The sequence below is a fragment of the Hippopotamus amphibius genome, chromosome 2 (genome assembly GCF_030028045.1).
Source record: "Hippopotamus amphibius kiboko isolate mHipAmp2 chromosome 2, mHipAmp2.hap2, whole genome shotgun sequence".
NCBI classification, from domain to species: domain Eukaryota; kingdom Metazoa; phylum Chordata; class Mammalia; order Artiodactyla; family Hippopotamidae; genus Hippopotamus; species Hippopotamus amphibius.
This window is the reverse complement of record NC_080187.1, coordinates 206,327,392-206,334,114: the sequence shown is the minus strand read 5'-3', so window position 1 is coordinate 206,334,114 and position 6,723 is coordinate 206,327,392.

The window sequence follows — 6,723 nt, the reverse complement described above, 5'->3', positions numbered from 1 at the left end:
AATTTGTCTGCCATCTAGTTCTCACCATGTGTAATAATCTCTGTCACATTGATCTGTACTATAAGTTCACATTTTACATCTAGATTTGCTTAAATAGGATATAGTAACATTCGTCAACGTATTTGTGCAGTAAAGGTTATTGAGCATCTGGTCTGTGCAGGCTCATCTTCTCTGTCTCCAGGAGAGTCAGGCACTTCTGGAGGAAGAAGGAGGTGCAGTGGCCAGCTGTTGAATTTTTTTAAATCTTTACATATCAGCTTTTCCTACCTAAAGTCTATCAGTTAAAATCTTCCTGCAATCATTAATTCATCCATTCAGCATTTATTGATAGCATGATCAGATAATTGGTTAAATTTGGACCTGTTCATGAGTAAAAGGAAGCACTTATGTTAATTACTCCTGGGCAACAGGCATAAACAGGACTCTCCCAGGTAAACCAGGTTGTGTAAACATCTAATTATCGAACACTTGCAGTGTAACCAGACTATGCTGATTGCTGGAGATTCAGAGATAAATATTTGGTATGATCAGTCTACTGGGGACGCAAGCATAAGCAAATGCAATACTGTTACAAATGCCGTAGTGCAGGTATAGTGGAAGCACTAAGTCTCCCTCAAGGCAGTCAATGGAGGCTTCCCAGAGGAGGCAGCTGAATCTGAGGTTCCAAATGATGAGTTCATTATGCAGGCCTGGAAGAACATTCTAGCATGTGCAGAGGAACAGAGGCATAAAAGAACACTCTCTTACAGAGGGGTTGGTAACATTGTTAAACTAAGTGGTGGGAGCACAATTGCATTGTATTATCATTCTTTAAACCATAAATTTGCTCTGCACTTTCTTCAGTGTATGAGGTAGTTATATGCTTACATTCGTGTATATATAGCTGGCTGGGAGAATGCTAATGGTGGATCATGGAAGAGAAACAAATGGCATGTTAAACACAGGAAAAGAGCAGTATTTTAAAGAAACTGGAAGAATTGATAGAAATGGAATAGAACGATGGAGATGAGACTGGAAGACCAGATCATGGAGGGCTTGAAGACCATATGAATTTGGATCTTTGTCTTGTATGCAATAGACAATCAAGACAGTGACATGACAACAGATTTGCATTTTGGTAAGTTAACTCGTGATGGGGTGAAGGTAGTTTGGAGGTAAAACCTGGGACAGGAAGGTCTGTTGGGAGGTTAGAAATAGGAAGATATGCACTATGGCAACATAGTTAATGGGGGTGGAGAAAATGGCTTAAAAGATTTTTGCTGCGGAAGTAAGAACGTGAGTTATTGGCTGGGTGTTATATTCTTAATGGAGAGTTTTGGCTTCACTGTTGCTTAGCTCTTTGATCTCTAACAAGTTACTAAACGTCACTGAATATTCATTTCCTCGCATTTGAGATGGGGCTGAAGTGTGAAGTGCCTTTCTGTTGTTGTTTTTCAGTTAATGTGTACTGAGCACTTACTCCCCCCCTTCAGGCACTAAGCTCATGTTATAAAATTCAGAGAGAATGAGAATCATTGTCCTCTGGGAGCTTAGCGGTGACTTCTGCAGGGAATCTCAGGAGGTACCCACTTAGACAATGCCACAGGGAGTGGGGAACCTTACTGAGGGCACAGACTTCTGCTTATAAGTTCTCATCTCTTACTGCATGGTGATAAATGGTCTCACGTCTGCCACCTTGCATTCTGGGTGGAACCTATCTGGTTGTTTAGCTTATTACCATTGCCTTTGCTGGGCAGAATCTTTCGTGCCAGACCACCCGTAGCCCTTGCCAGACAGTGAGTCAAGACCCGCCCCAGTCCGGTGATTTCACCTGCATAAACCATTCAGCCTAATGCCAAGTAGGGAGCTGTGGGTGAGGCTGTGTGAGCTGCAAAGGGAAGCTGGTCATCTTGATTAATGTGGTTGGCACACTTAAGACAACATGAAATACCTTTTGTATGTATGGAATCTTGAGATACGAATGCAAGGCCCATCTCACAGAGGGCCGTTTCCCACCCAGGGAGCCTCAAGCCCCCATGGGCTTGAGGACAAACACCAGGTTTAGAATGCCATCTCTTTGTTGACAGCCAATTCTTTGAAAAATTAAATGGTGCACATCCCAGATAGTCCTCGGGAAACAAGATGACCCACTCTCTCAGGCCCCCTATAGACACCACAACCCAGAATGACTGAGCAGTTTCTCACCTGAACCAGAATCACCTGGAGTACTTGTTTAAAATGTAGATTCCTGGGCCCTACTCCAGCACTTGAATCAGAATCTCTGGATATGAGACTCTGCATTTTATCACACTCTACAAATAATTTGTATGCTAGAGCAGTAACAGCTTTAACTAGCAAGAAGTACACGTGGAGCCACATGCTGACCCTTAGGTCTGACGTCCTCCAAGAAAGGGTGGAACACAGCCTATTCTGCACTCTGGCTGAAAGGATGGATTTGCAAACACCTTGCTTCCTTATGCAAGATGCTTCTATTTTGATTCTTGTCATTGCTGAGAAAACATCAAACTCAAAACAGAATTCAGTTATTCGTTGCTTGTTGGGTGACCCTGGACAGATTTTTAAATTCTGGGACTTCCCTGGTTGCCCAGTGGTTAAGACTCCGTGCTTCCACTGCAGAGGGCGTGGGTTCAATCCCTGGTCGGGGAGCTAAGATCCTGCATGCCGCGTGGTGAGGTAAAAAAAAAAAATTTTTTTTTTTAATTCTAATTTTTTGGTTTAAAAACGTGGGTAATACCTACCTTGCAGAATAGAAATACATATAGAATATGCCCAGGGAAGACAGTAAATGGTAGCTGTTTTTGTCATCACAGTCTTAACACTGCTACAATGCCTTCTTGGGGCCTGCAGCAGTATTTTCTCCTCTGGATGGCAGCAGCAGCTTGCTGGGTTGCCTTTAGACTAACAGGAGGAAAAGATATAGAGCGGGAAAGACTCTGATTTAGTACGCAAAATTTCAATTTGAAGATGATAAAATGGGTCCAGCAACAGCTAGCTAGTGACAATATTAGAACCCGAAGACGACTGCAGATTTTGTTAAAAAAAAGGATTTTATTCTTGGTTCAATTTGAGGGACAGAAGAAATGTTTCTGAGCTTAAAATTGAGCTCTTGAGAAAGGCTGCTGAAAGGATGTTTATTGCTTTTAAACTTTGTGTTAAAGGCAGTACAACCCATTTTCACCATTTTTCTTTATCAAACAATTTCAAGGTAAGGAGATATGATTTTGAGAGGTAGAGTCTTAGATTCAGCAAACATGGCATGAGCCCTGCCACTGACTTTAAGCCTAGGCTGATTACTTACCCTCTCTGAATCTATTTCCTTCTCTATGAAATGAAAATTGTACCTGTTTTGCAAGGATTCTCATGAGGGATAAAAATAGTATATGCAATGCACCCAGCACAGTGCTGGAACACAACAGGTTCTCAATACCATTATTATTAGCCAACATTTATTGATTGCTAGTCTTGTTTCTAAGGACTCGACCTGAACTATCTCATGTTATCTTTACAGTAACCCTATGAGGCAAGTAATGTTATTGATCCTCATTTTTCCAGACTGTTAGCTAGCTAATAAGCGGTGGAGCTAGAATTCACAGTCCGGTAGTCTGACATCAGTCTGTGGACCTAACCACTCTGGTACCCTGCCTCTATTGCAGATGTTTTTATCCTTGATCAAGGAATTTAATGTATTAGGCTTTTGTGCTCAGAAATGAAGAAGTAGGAGCACATGTTAATTGAGTGCCCATCATATGCAGGCACTAGGCTAGACAATTTCAAAAAGATTGTCCCATTTTAGTTACTCTTTAATCACTGTCTTTATTACCTCTAAGAATTCAAGGTTTTCTAGAACCCTACAGATAGAAGCTGCCTTATTTTGTAGTATTATAGTGCAGCTCTTGTTTCCCAGGAATTTTTAATTGCAGCTCTTCTTCCAGAAGGTTATTGCCTTGTTATTTATGGAAGAAACATTAATGAGATGCTAGGTGGGCAGATGATACAAAAGATGTGGTACCTTTGCCTAGGAACTTTTATTTCACCAAGTTAGTAATGGTCAAACATTAACTTATCCAAGAAGTCAAAATACTATTTCCATAAGGAGGCATTTTTGTGTGCAGGCTACTTTTTTTTTAGGTTTGATTGGGAGTGACTGGGGGGATTATCAGAGTAGAGCAGCTGTGAGGAAAGGCTATTGTGAAGATTCTCTAATAAAGCTCTCATAGGTACATAGAATCTAAAATCTTAGAATTGGAAAGAACTTAGAGATCATTTAGTGTAACTTTGGGCTCATTTTACAGAGAAGAAAACCACATCTAAAGAGGGGAAATGTCTTGCCCAAGTTAAGAACTCAGGTTTCTTAACTCCTGGATGATAAATTATTAATTATAAGTAACTGTATATAACTTCTTTGATAGGACCTTTAGGTAGCAAGCTGTAAAATAGTCATGTCAGTATCTTTCTTGGGCAATTTTAGAATCCCCACTCTGTGTCTGATCCCTATAGTCCAGTATAGTAGGTGTATGTCACAGACTGGGCCTGGCAATGAGGAAACAGCATTCATTTTCAATCTTGGTTCTCAGCATACTTTGATATATAACAGTGCAGTCAGTTGTACCCTGGAAAGCTTAAAAGGATGATATTCCAAGAATTGGTATTGGTGTGAAAAACTAAGTGTTTTGCTCCTCTTTTACTTTTTCACCCATGGTTCCTGGGCGCAAAATAGGGAAAGTTAACTCTGGTGAGTCAAGTGGAGGGGGGCACTCTGAGTGGAGGGAAGAGTATACACAAATGCTTGCTTTGAGAGAGTCAGACCTGCTATAATCCATGCACTTTGGACTTTAGCTTGAAGGCAATGGGAAGCTATTGAAGGATTTAGACCAGGGTTTAGAGCAGCATTTAAAGCATGAATACAGTTGCCTTTAAGTAATTTTTTTTTTATCTCACAATAACATATGGATACATGCTTATATAAATTCAAATACTAACTCTAAAGCCAAGTTCTCCTTCACCACCCCTTCTATTCCCAGTTTCCCCTCATAGGTAACCACTACTCTGTTTGGTATATATACATGCATAAGAGATATATCTAGGATTATTTTGCACATGTGTTTTAAAACAAATATTATCCTGTCAAAAGATCAATGTGAGGAAAAGAGCTTGGGTTTGGGCAGTTTTGAGAACCAGCTGGCCACCTGTTTACTTTGCTTGGTGTTCACATATTCTGTGTACATTCTAGTTTGTGAGATCCTCACACAGGGACTGGTGCTGTGGGAACCATCTAGCAGACCCCAGCCATGACAGCTGCAAACGCTCCCAGTCGTATCCACCAGGTCTGCCTGCACTGTGGCCTGCCCTGGGTCAAAAGTTTGCTTCCTGCAGTTGTGAAATTACAGGACAGCTGGCATTCACAGATATTAAATGTTGCTTGTTCAGGTTAGGGAATGGACAATGTGCTTGCCATGTGTTACGGACCAACCAAGATCCAAACATAACCATGGGTCCTTTTCTAAGGAAACAAAACATTCACTATTTTGGGTTCGATCTTTTAATAAAAGTATACGTATAATAAAACGTATCTACATAGTGAAATGGTTTGCCATTATCAACAGTCAAGTTAAAACTTATTATTACCAAACTAACAGAATAAGGACTTCTAATACATTTGGGCACATCCGTAGTTCATGTCTCTTTAGGGCTGATACTCAAGTGAGGTCTGGGAATGTGGGATATGAGGAATACAGCTTTAGGAATACAAGTCAATAGATTTCTTTATTCACTAATTAATTCATTCAATACACATTTAGTACTTATGAACCAGGTCATAACAGCTAAGGCACTGGTTAAATCACTCTGTTCACTTTGCTCTACGTTAAAGCTCCCAGCCCACTAGCAGAGACAGATAAATAATGTAATGAGTATCCATATGAATTTTACATAAATACACCCAGGGATTTGCCAGTTATTCCATTCATTAAACTTCTCCAAGTTTTTGAGGAAAAGTCCCAAAGTTAAAAATCTTCCGCAGAAACAGTCCCTGTAGAGCACCTATGTGGTGCTTATAATAGAAGACCACTTTCTGTTACTGACTCAAAATTCCGAAAAGATGATTTGGTGGGGGCAGGGTGGGGGAGGGGGGAGGCAGATGTGTTATTGTGCTCTTGGGAAATTCATTGGGGATTTGTGCAAGTTCTAGACTGGGATCCAAGGCTCCTGAGCAGGAGGGCAGCAGTCATGACGCAGGATGCAGTTTACTCGGATTCTCCCCTGACCTTAATCCCCAAAACAGTTGCCTGGGTAAAGGCAAAGGTCTTTAATAGGGTACAAGTTTTCCCTAAAACAGATTAGGGAGAGGCATTTTCAGCAAGATCATGAAATAGCTTCCAACAAGGAGATTTACATGTTATTCAAACTTTTCATGCCTTCAAATGTTTTACTGAAAAGGAGAGTCGTGACCTCTGCAACATCTTCTTTAAGAAAAATGATTATAAATACATAAGTATTCTCTATTCCCTTAAGGAAAAGTGATGTAGGAGCTGGAGGCTCAGTGGGAGCTGTTCCCAGAAATGCCCAGGACCTCGGCACAAGTCTGGAAAGGGAGGTGGGGGCGTTACAGTGGAGGATTTTGAAGGGGGTCTGTGGCTGTGTCAAAGGAAAAAAACATCTTGCCAAGAAAAGAGAGTATCCAAAGCCCTGTTCATCAAAGCCTGTAACCCAAAGGGGGTCCCTCAA